This window comes from Castor canadensis, chromosome 7 (genome assembly GCF_047511655.1).
Source record: "Castor canadensis chromosome 7, mCasCan1.hap1v2, whole genome shotgun sequence".
NCBI classification, from domain to species: domain Eukaryota; kingdom Metazoa; phylum Chordata; class Mammalia; order Rodentia; family Castoridae; genus Castor; species Castor canadensis.
The window spans coordinates 114,650,308-114,662,819 of record NC_133392.1 but is presented as its reverse complement, the minus strand read 5'-3'; the positions used below and the strand labels follow the sequence as shown (position 1 = coordinate 114,662,819).

The 12,512-nt window shown below is 37.9% G+C and overlaps 1 pseudogene; it reads right to left on the bottom strand.

The window, feature by feature from the left end:
• The window catches only part of LOC109680573 (cytochrome P450 2J2-like), a 38,388-nt pseudogene extending 26,997 nt beyond the window's left edge, over nt 1-11,391 (bottom strand).
• Between the last annotated feature and the right edge of the window lie 1,121 nt (nt 11,392-12,512).

Here is a 12,512-nt window from a genome sequence, read left to right as displayed (position 1 = left end):
TGATCACAGACAGCCAACCTCACTGGTTGCCATGTTAGGCATCTTTCATTAACCTTATAACTAGTTTATAATGATAAAGGTTTTCCTCATTTTCAGAAAGGAAAATGAGTTGTAGCTGAAGTAAAGTAGCCCAGTTGGCAAAGTTGTTTTTTCTGGTAGAAAGGAATTTTCCATACATTTTGTGAGATTTGAGGACAAAGATGTGTGCATGAGAAGTCCCTGGGACCTCAGAGTTTAGTGGAAGTGAGGGAGTAGATGTGGGAATGACAGGAGGGTGAGAGTCTTGGTGGGAGGGAGAAGAGGGATAGAGAATGGAAGAGTGTGTCCAGAGAGAGGTGCAATTTTGTGCAAATAAGAAACAAATGACAGTGTTTTATTGGTAATCAAAGATCCTTTCAGCCTATCTGTTCAAGCAACAGACCAGAGTCAACTCTACCTCTGCCTTTTGTCCACCTGGACCTTGTCTAGTGGCATCTATGGTATCAAACAGAAGAGGTTTAGTTCCTCCAGGTGTTTCTGGTCCTCCTCCCCATATCCATTCCCATGCATTCATACCCCTTATGTTGCTCTTAGATCCTTGAACCTAAGAGGACCCATAAGAAGAGAAAATGGATTTGGTTTCTTCTCACCATCCTCTACTCATTAAACACCAAGTGTAAACTTGCTGCCTACTCTCTCTCTCTCTCTTTCTCTCTCTCTCTCTCTCTCTCCTCTTTTTCTGTTTGAAAGTTTGAAGTGAGTTTGAACTAGGGCTTTGTGATTGCTAGACAGGGGATCTACCTCCTGATTCATGCCTTTAGTCCCTTTTCTCTTGTTATGTTGGAGATAGGGTCTTGCTTTTTGCTCAGGTCAGCTCAGACAGTGATTCTCCTATTTCTATACTTTCTTCTTTCACTGGGATGTCAGCTATGTGCCAGCATGCCCAGCTTTTTTCTGTTGTGATAGGTTCTTGCAAACTTTTTTTTGCCTGGGGCTGGCCTGGTTGGAACCACAATGCTCTCAATATCTGCCTCTGGCATAGTTTGGGATTACTTTTGTCTTTTGACACAAAGTCCTCTGTTAATTTCAACTCTGGAATATGTTGGCCTGTCTTACTAATAAGCAGAGCTGAAAAGTATATGCCCTTTCTTTTATGAAACTGCAATGATGGATCCATACAAATTGAGCAAAAGTTTAATTCATCTTGAATGGCTGGATGAATTTTTGAGTTCTCACATGTAGGACTTATTGACTGATTTAGTGACTGCCATAAAGATGTTTTGGGAATAGCTGATGATCTCATACTAAGTTAAATGACTCCTAACTGGCATCCAAACTTCAGCCTTCCATCTGTACTGTTCTCTGCTCATGTATATTTCTAGCTCAACAGAACTGGATCAAAAACCTTTATGCTGCTATGAGCCCAGTATACATGGATGGGTCAAATAACATCCTAGAATCCTAGTCTAACAATTCTGAAATGCACTAGGTCTATCTGACCATTGCTTTATATAGATTAAATAAATAACTTAGAGTATACCTGAGAAGATTTCATAAGGAAGAGAATATTTACCAATGTTCATCTGATCATCTCAATAAATACAGAAAAGCCTTCCACAAAATTCAACAATCTTTCATAATAAAAGCTCTGATGAAATTAGGATTAAGAGGAATGTACCTCAACATAATAAAGATGATGTATGACTAGCCTACAGCCAACATCATACTAAATGAGGAAAACCTTAAGCCATTTTCTCTAAAATCAGGAACAAAACAAGGGTGTCCACTTTCTCCACTGTAATTCAATATAGTCTTAGAATCCCTAGCCAGAGCAATAAGACAGGAAGAAGAAATAAAAGGAATTCAAATTGGAAAAGAAGAAGTCAAATTATTCCTATTTGCAGTTGAGAAAGATGTTATACTTAAAAGACCAAAAAAATTCCACCAAAGAACTCCTTGTCATCATAAACACCTTCATCAAAGTAGAAGGATATGAAATCAATTTACAAAACTCAGTTAGCCTTTTTATATACCAACAATGAACAGACTGAGAAAGAATATAAGAAACAATCCATTAACAATAGCCTCGAAAAAGCAAAATACCTAGGAATGAACTTAACAAAGAAAGTGAAAGACCTCTACAATGAAAACTATAAACTACTGAATAAAGAAATGAAAGAAGACAGAAGACTGAAAGATTTCTCATGTTCATGGATTGGCAGAATCAATATCATGAAAACAGCTATATTACCAAAAGCAATTGATATGGTTAATGCAATCCCCATCAAAATTACAATGACATTTATAACAAAGACTGAAAAATCAACCCTAAAGTTCATTTGGAAGCACAAAAGACTGCAAATAGGACAATACTGTTGCATAAAGTGCAATGTTGGAGGTTTCACAATACCTGACATCAAACTATACTACAGAGTTATAACAATAAAAACAGCAATTGTACTGGCACAAAAACAGACATGAAGACCAATGGAACAGAATAGAAGACCAAGATATGAGTCCATGCATCTACACCCACCTGATTTTGACAAAGGCACCCAAAACATACGATGGAGAATAGACAATCTCTTCAACAGATGTTGCTGGGGAAACTGGATATCTGCAAGCATAAAACTGAAACTGAAAGATCCATGTCTTTCACCCTGTACAAATATCAATGCAAAGTGGATTAAAGATCTTAATATAAGACCTGAAACTTTGAAGTTAGTGCAGGAAAGAGTAAGGAATACACTGGAACTTATAGGCATAGACAATAACTTCTTAAATAGAAGTCCAATGGCTTAGCAACTCAGAGAAAGCATTGACAAATGGCACTACATGAAACTAAAAAGCTTTTGTACAACAAAAGAAATGGTCAGTAGACTGTAGAAGTAGTATACAAAAGGGAAGAAAATCTTTGTCAGCTATAATCTGATGAGGGATTAATATACAAGGAGTTAAAAAAAACTAAACTCCCCCCAAAATCGATGACCCAGTGAAGAAATGAGCAGAAGAACTGAACAGAGCTTTTTCAAAGGAAGACGTCCAAATGGTCAAAACAAAACAAAACAAAAACTATGTGAAGAAATGCTCATCTCTGGCCATAAAGGAAATGCAAATCAAAACCACATTAAAATTCCACCTTCCTCCTCACTCTGGTTGGAATAGCTATTATCAAAACCACAAACAACAACACATATTGGCAAGGATGTGAAGAAAAAAGAACCCTCACACACTGCTGGTGGGAATGTAAATTAGTACAATGACTAGGGAAAACAGTATGGAGGCTCCTCAAAAAACTAAAATAGAACTGCCATATGATCCAACAATACCACTCCTAGGGATATACCCAAAGGAATGTAAGTCATGTTACAATAGACACTTGCACACCCATGTTTATTGCAGCATTATTCACAGTAGCCAAGCTATGGAAACAGTCAAGATGTCCATCACTAATGAATGGATTAAGAAAGTGTGTTATTTATGTGACATGGAATTTTATTCAGCCCATAAAGAATGAAATTTTTTCACTTGCAGGTAAATGGATGGAACTGGAGAACATCATCTTAAGTGAAGTTAGCCAGGTTCAGAAGGCCAAAAGTTGCATGTTTTCTCTCATAGGTAGGCCCAATACAAGTACAAGAAATATTGTATATACATATAAATATATAGAGAGCATTTATCCAAAAGTGAGACTGGTAGAGTAGACCAAGGGAGGAAGAAAAGAAGTAAAAAAAGTGAACAATAACGAAATAGATCACGTCTGTGTAGGAACAAGACACAACAAAACACACTGAAAACTGTTAAGTAACACAGTATAGAGGAAAAAGGGTGAGGAAGTGCAAAGGAGGGGGTTACATATACCTAAGCACAATGCATGTGCAGGTATAATGGAAAGGCAAAAATCCCAGTGAACAATGAACAGACACTTAAAAAATGAAGGACAAGAATGAAAAGCAGGGAGGGCACTAGTGGGAGAGGGAGGATAAAAGAAGGAAGTTGATGTACTTTCTGTACAAGAATGTATAGAATTTTTAACCTGTTGAAATCAGTATAAGAAGAGGACTAAGGAGAAAAATGGAGGGGATGAACCAGTTTGGGTTCTAATACATGTATATATATGGAAATGTCATAATAAGACTCCATGTACAGATATCTTAAACAAACAAAAATATCTTATATAAAAAATGGAAGGAGGGAAGGTAAAACTGGTCCTCTCTGGGGGCTGGTACCAGTGGGAGGGGGGAGGATATAAAGGAAATGTGTAGAAGGGTGAATGTGGTGGGAATATTATGTATTCATGTATGAAAACGGAAAAATGAGACCTGTTGGAACTATTCAAGGAATTGGGGTGGGGGGGGGGATAAAGAACAATGATGGAGGGGATGAATTTAACTAAGATATATTGTAAGCATTTTTGTAAATGTTACAATGCATTCCCAGTACAACAATAATATGATTAGAAAAGATTAAAAAATTTATGAAGACTTAGGAAAGAAAACAGATTAAAATAAGATGATTCAAGATGCTAAAAGAAAGTTAAAATCAGAAATAATAATAGAAAAAGAAAGTGAAAAGGATTTAAATAGGAGTACTAGGCTAAAGGTAAACAAAAGGAATAGCAGACAAAACATTTAATATAATTAATAAAAAACTCCAAATGCAGTATCAAGTGTTTAAAAATAATGGTGCAGCAAAGTGAATGCTTAGAATAAAGACAAACAAGAAGTGAAAGTTTTTATGGATTTTAAGCCATGAATACCAGGCAATGGAAACTTGAGAGTGAGATTTAACTTAATCTAAGTGCATAAACTTAAGAAACAACAGAACAAATACATAGGGAGAGCAAAAACTTCACCAATTCACTTTCCCACCAGTAATAGGTGAAAGGATCTATTATTTTGAATTCTTCTTAGTACTTAGCAGTGTGTGTGTGTGTGTATGTTGTCCTAATGTGCACAAGAAATGTATCTTGTTTCTATATGTAGATTAAATATCCTTCCTTCAGATTCTATTCTGTATTTTAAAAAATTACCTGTTTACATTTTTTCCATCTTTTTTCAACTCTTGCTGATACATAAACACTACCTGTTGTTACACAGAAATCTAATAAAAAATTACAAATATAACTTTATTTTCAGTATGTTTAAAATCTTGAAAGATATATAACAAAGTCCTATAAAGGCACTGCTTAATGTGTGTGTGTGTGTGTGTGTATGTACATGAGCATGTTTGTTCATGTCAGGGTGAGCACAAAGAAGGGTAAGATTTTGCCTTTTTTGCTAAATATTTCAAAATGTCTCAGTGTGTATGTATTTGTACTTAAAAGCAGTTTTATCCAACAAAAAGGGAAAAAATGAATGAGGATTAAACTTTTATAAATGTAGTTCTTGAGCTTTATGAGTCATAAAATCCATTAAAAATAATGGACTTCCTCTCTAGTAAATCCTGTATGTATGAACATACTTATACATTATGGGAGCCCATGAACTCCTGTTCAGAATAATGGTCCCACAGGTCATCTCTTTAAAGATGCTGATTCTGAAGAAAATGTGTAATGCATAGCAAAAGTTGCAATAGTGCTGATAGAAACAATGGCCAAATTATCATTGTTTTTGATATTTAAGGGAGTATACTTCAGAAATAGGGCTATGATAATGGTAAAACCAAAAGAATGGAGGGTGAGACCACAGAGTGGTCAGACAAATCCTGGTTGCTATGCAACCAACAACTTCCTTCTCTGATTTTCTGTGATAAGCATTTAGAGAAGAGGGAAGACAGAAAAATATAGTCACAGACACTCTTACAATTAATTGAGATGCATTAACTTATTTTATACTTATAGCAAGTCTGTGAACTATTCTGTTTTCAGAAAAACAGTCATAGAGATTTAGCACACAGATAGTAAGCATAATGTTTGGGCTCTTTACAACACACTGTGTAGGTCTCATCCTTCAGTGAAAGGATGAAGATGTTTTCCTTCTATTCTGAGTGATGGAGCTGCCTAAGAATTGGTTGACCACAGGATTTTCTAATTAAAAAATTCCCAGAAACATCTGACCAGTTGGAGTTGAGTATGATTATATGTGCACCCTCTGGGTCTCCAGAGTTACTTAATGAAAGTTACTTTTTCACCACCTTCCCTTTTCCACTTTTCATGGGCAGAACTCATACAACATGGTGTTATTGGAGTGCCAAAGCAACAATAGAAGAGTTTTTAAGTGAAGCTGTGGTAAAAGCAGCATTCCTATCCTAGACTTTCTGCCTACACCTGAACCCCTTTGTGAGAGAGAAGTAAATTTCAGTCTTTTTTTTTACATCATTGTTTTGGGGGGCTTTTTGTCACAAACTATTTGAAGTGCATTCTAAATAACAGGTCAGTTTGTTCACTGTCTTCCTTTTAATGTATTAGTTCATGCTATAGTCCTTCATTTAAATTTTTCCTGTCCTATTACTCCACTTTACCATCTTGCCAAACATTCACTTATAGTTCAGCCTAATTTACTCCAACATGCTACAAAAGCATATCCCAGGGGTTCATATCCATTGTGATGCTATCAACTGATAATCCCAACAGGTTATCAGAGTCTATACTAAACATTTCATCATATACTATCTTATAATGTTCTTGGCATGGTAAGCACATTATAATTGCTTCTTGAATAAATAAGTCTATGAATAAATATCCTCTAAATAGATCATTAGAAGTCAATTACCATCACCAATATCAAGACAGGTTAAGTGGCATAAGTATATGAGTCAAATAATCTTGGATTCAACCCTTATTTTGCCATTATTGAGCTAAATATCCAAGGCAAATCACATTATTGTTTGTTCTCACCCAGTTTCCTCAGTGGCAAGTGGAAATGCCACTACCATGTTGACTTACTATAAAGATTAAATAAAAATGAAGATAAAATTCTGGACAGGTGTCCTATCAAAATTTTAGAATTATATTTCCAATTACAAGATTTTAAATTTAATTATAACTAAGTTATACCATTTAACTCCATTTGTTTTACACCCAAGATTATAAAAATGAAAAGCAAAATAAAATAACAATAAGTGCTGTGATGAAAAACCACTGGGTAATATTAAGATCCTAGTCTCAGGTTCATGTAGCCACATTTATGATTTAGACAAGTCATTTAACTTTTGTAGTTACATTTATCTTAGTAGCAAAACAAAGACACAGATCAAACTTCTTAATCCAGAAATGATCACATAACCATGGTACCATTTCTCAGAGATAAAATTCCAGGAAAAGCTTACTTTCTTCAGTCAAAAGCCAAGAAAAGTACAGTTCAACAGAAAAACAACAACAAAAACAAACAAAAGAACCAAAAAAACTTTTAGCCTTTCTACCTCTATTTCCTAGAGGCAAACATTATGAGAAACCAGTGGCCTTCCAAGCTCCTAAAAGATATTGCTGCAGTGGAGGTCACAGACACAACCTTGTCTTTCCCCCTACCTGTAGTTCTCATCTCTGCTGAGCCTGTGAGCTGAATTGGGACTACCACCATGAAAATGGTGTAAAGAGACTCCCTGGAGCAGTCTGGAGGTAGAATTCTGATTTCCACCCTTGCCTCACATTGAAAAAAAAAAAAAAAAGGCCCCTGACTTCTGTCTCCTGTAGTAAGGATATAAGGGTTCCGGACTTTTGTCTCCATCTTCCTTCTCTCAGGACTATGCTGAGGAGAATGTGGGGTGGACTCACATAGGAGTGAGGAACGCAAACTTGAGAACCCCAGAGTAAGCTCTATAGAAGCTTTATAACATAAAGTGAGCATTTAGAACCTCATTGGTCTACCTGCAAAGGAAAAGACATAGAGAGTATCCACAGTAAGTCGAATAACATGGTAAATTGTAGGAAATTACCCACCTTGGCAGTACAAAGAGCATCTCTATTTGAATCAGACAACACACAAGTTAGAATTAGAGGATAATGAAATATTTTAAAGTAGTTGTTCTAAAATGAAGCTGCTGGCAATGAAGACTTACAAAAACCCTTGAAAGAAATAAATTAACAGGACATATGAGAAAAGAAATAAAAGATATATGAGTGAACCAAAAGTAAATTTTAGGACCGAAAACTAGAAAAGTTAAATAAAAAACAGTTCAATATCAGAGCTGTAATGTCAGAGGCATCTGTGAAAGTGGAGAGGGAACAGTGGAAAATCCTTGATCTGAGCAACACAGAGAAAATGGACTGGAAGCAACAAAAACTGAGCTTTGGGGACCTGTGGCCCAGCACCAGAGATCTCACAGTTGTGCCATCAGTATCCAGGAGTCCCAGAGGAGAGGAAAAAGAGAGTGAGTTTGAAAAACTACTTGACAAGAGAATTGCTGAAACTCTACAATAACCCAAAATACAAACCTTCAGGTTGAAGAACCCAACCTGACCACCTAACAGTACAAAATACAAACCTTCAGGTTGAAGAACCCAACCTGACCACCTAACAGCATGACCTCCTAACAGTACAAAAGCCTAACACAATAAACCATGAAAAATAAGAAAAAGAAAATTTCTGGAAAGCAGGTAGAGAGAATATCTCATCATACACAGGCCCTAACAATACAAATTGTAGGGGAATTCTCATCAGAAACCACACAGGCCAGAAAGAAGTGTCAATGTGAAGTCCTACATTGGCGAAAATATGTGGTAAGAAAAAGGTGAAATAAGACATTCTCAGATGAAGGAAAGCTAAAAAATATTTTCTTTCTTTTTTTCCCAACAGTCTTCTAAAAGACTGGTTACAGCAAGTTCTTAGATCAAAAAGGAGATTATAACTTTGGAACATCAGAAATAGCAATGAAAATGAGAAACAAATAGGTAAGCCCTTTTTTTCCCTGTACTTTTTCAATATTGTATTTGACATTTAAAAGCTAAATTATAATACTATCTGATGTGGTTCTCAGTGTATGGAGAGAAAGTATTTAAGACAAACATTTTTAGGAAGGGGACAGTAAAGGGTCCTAAATGCAGGTGATATATCTATATCTCAACAAATGGAAAATGTTGGCACTCGCACATTTCAATAAGGTATACAGGTATGCTGTAACCTTTAGAGCAACCACTCGAATAACAATGCAAAGAGATCCTGTTCCAATCTCTGCAGATTAATAAAACTGAAATTATTTGAAAAATGTCCAAGTAGTAGAGAGGATGATGGGAAAGAGAAACTGTAAAATGAAAAACAGAGCCAAAAAAGCAGAAAACAAATAACAAAATTATGAGCTTAAATCTTTGTATATGAATAAGTACAGTAAATAAAAATGTTCTATTTTCATCAAGTAAAAGGCAGACAATAGGAATGTAAAAATAAGTGTCTAGAAGTATATGGTGTCCAGAAGAATTCAATTCTATTATGATGATATAAGTAACTTAAATTAAAAGAATACAGAAGCACATAGCATTCACATACTCACCAATAGAGAACTAACATAACTGTATTATAATAGATAAAGCTCAGGCAGAGAAAATTATTAGCAATAAAGAGAGACATTACACGGCAATAGGGTCAACTCATTAGAAAGACATGTCAATCTTCAGTTCGTTAACACTTAAAACTCAGTTCAAACAATGTAGTTCTCCAATTCATGAAAGAAAAGTTACTAGATCTGAATGAGAAAGAACTGGAGAAATGGTCAAACTCACAAAAAAGTTGGAAATTTTTAATCTGGCTTTCTCAGTACTGTAAGTAAGTCAGTAAGAATATAGAACAATGCAATGCTATCAGTCAATAAGATTTATTTATATTCATAGAATGCTCCACTCAAGAAGAGTAGAAAATACTTTTTTTTTTTTGGTAGAACTCAGGTTTGAACTCAGGGTTTTGTGCTGGCAAAGCAGGTACTCTTCTGTTTTAGCCTCACCTTCAGTCCATTTTGGTCTGGTTATTTTGGAGATGGGGTCTCCCAAACTATTTGCCTGGGCTGGCCTTGAACTGTGTTTCTCCTGATCTCAGCCTTCCAAGTAGCTAGGATTACAGGCATGAGCCACTGGCTTCTAAATGCTAGAATACACATTTTTAAAAGACAGTTTGGCATATTTATTGAGGTAAACTCTATCTTACATCATTAAATGAACCTTAATATATTAAAAGAAATGAAAATATATGGAGTATATTCTCTGACCATAATGAAATCAAACTGGAAATCACTAACAGAAGGATAACAGGAAAATGTGGAACTATTTCAATATTGAATGACCTATTTATTTCCTAAATGAGGACACAGGTTTAGGGGCCTAACTTTACAATTCTCTGACTAGTCCTGTCACTGGTATCACCAATGGGAATTTCTTCCCTGGAGTGACAGAAACTTGTCCATCTGAACTCAAGGACATAAGCAAGTGTTTGAAATGCCCAGGCATCTGCAGGGGAAGTGAACTACTATTGGTTCTGCACCAACTCTAAGCTGCGCTCTGTGGACCATTCACTGTTTTGTTTAATCTTCGTAGTCACCTGCCGCCATGTGGTCTCCACAAGATACCTGTGCTGGCAGGGAAGTCAGCTGAGGATTCATGAGAACGTTTGGATGTTGAGATAACTTTTAAGAATGCAAAGTCCTGAGAGTTAGAAAGCCCTGGAAGGAGATGTTTTGGAGATGGACAGAGGCTGAGGTAAGCAATGTGAATTCTGCTTGTAGTCAGTGAGTGGGCTGATAAACTTTCAGGAGAGGTCTGAGAGTGCACTGCAGGGCAGGAGGCAGAATTCTAGGTGCTTAGTTAGGATGGACTCTGGAGTTATCCAGCTGAGAAAGGATAATGATTTAGGTGGCATTTCCACAATTTTACATAGGGGGTGGAGCTTCTAGAGGAAGGTATAGCATTTTTAAGGGTAATCAAATAAAAAAAGACAAGGTAATCATATCATAAATAGGCATTTCAACAATGTTTAACAAGTTAACACAAAATTAAATGAGTTAAAGAACAACATACCTAGAAAACTTAAATAGTAAATATCGAATTAATTTCCTGGACTACAAAGACCATGCACGGAAAAGAAATCTCAACGCGGGTTTAGCAGTTGCCAGCATCAGCCTTATAGCCACCCAGCCTCCTACCCCCTTTCTCATCAATCCCTTTTGCCAGGAGATCAGGATTAGGGTCAGGACTCAGCCAGGCCTTTTAGCCTCTCCCACCCGCTGAATCTGTAGGTGCGACTGGCTGAAGTCCATGTGAAACAAGTGGCCCACGAAGGGCAGGCGCCAGGGCCTTGGCGGGTAGTTTCTGGGGCGCCTGCTTTTGAGGAAGTCAGCAAAAAACAGAAAGACGACAGCAGCCAGCAGGAGCGTCCGGAGATGGAGCGTCGCCCAGAAGGCGGCCACCAGGGAGCCCACCGCCGCCAGCATGGCTTTGAAGACCGCTGGCTCTTCTGTGGTCTGAACACGAAACTATCCCTGTCTGTCACCACCTAGCATCGCCAGCTCCTCCCCCGCCCCCTCCAACTGCAGGCCCCGCCTCCTCGCTTCGCCTCTCCTCCCCGCCCCTCGAGCTCCTCCCCAAGGCCCCGTGTGGCCCCCCCTCTCCACCCCCCTCCGGCCTCCACCTCCACTTCCAGGCAGCTTACTTGAAATTCTAGCAATGCCGCTTCACTGTGCTTCTTTCCACACCCTCCCTCCACTCCTCCACTCCTCCAGAGCCTCTTTGGCCTCGCCCCAGCACTCCAGCTCTGCCCCTCCTGGAGTATCGCCCTCCCCTCCTTCCCAGCACTGCCCCTCCTCCTTCGTAGTGCAGAACACTGCCACTAAGCAGTAATCCTAGCTACTCAGGAGGCAGGAATCAGGAGGATCGCGGTTCAAAGCCATCCTGGGCAAATAGTTTCCGAGACCCCATCTCAAAAGTACCCATCACAAAAAGGGATGGTGTAGTGGCTCAAGGTGAAGGCCCTGAGTTCAAACCCAAGTACTGCAAAACAACAACAACAAAACAACAAAAAAACGCCAAAAACCAAACCAAACCAAACCAAAACCAAAACAAAAAGGAACACTATGCCAGGCCCGTTAAAATGCCGGATATTGGGTTCCCAGGAGAACCCACACAGAGCTGGAAAAGACCAGGCTAAGAGTGGTAGTCTAATCTATTTGAAAGTCCTTGTTTCTCTGACATCATTGCAGCTGTTGGGCTTATAATTTTCATGCATCTCAGAGAACCTCACACATTTAAGCTCCTTCGAACCCAGAGACTGCAGCCTTCCTGGTAAACATCATTCCTGCAGCACAGAACTTTTCTGGGACTTTTACTGTATGCCAGGCAGCGAACTCAGTATTTTACATGAATAACTTTGCTTTTGCAGAGTTATGCAGGAGATGATCTTGTTAGTCCCTTCTTGAGTTGAGAAAACAGAGGATTAGCTTAGTGTGGTGGCTCATGCCTCAGAGTATAAGACAAGAAGATAGCAAGTTTAAAGTTAGCCTTTACTACATGGCGAATTTGAGGCAACCCTGGGATGCAGACAGTGTAGCGTACCCAGTGAGATCTTGTCTCTTTATAGGAGAATGATGGAGAGAAGTTTCACATCTTGCTTTCCTTT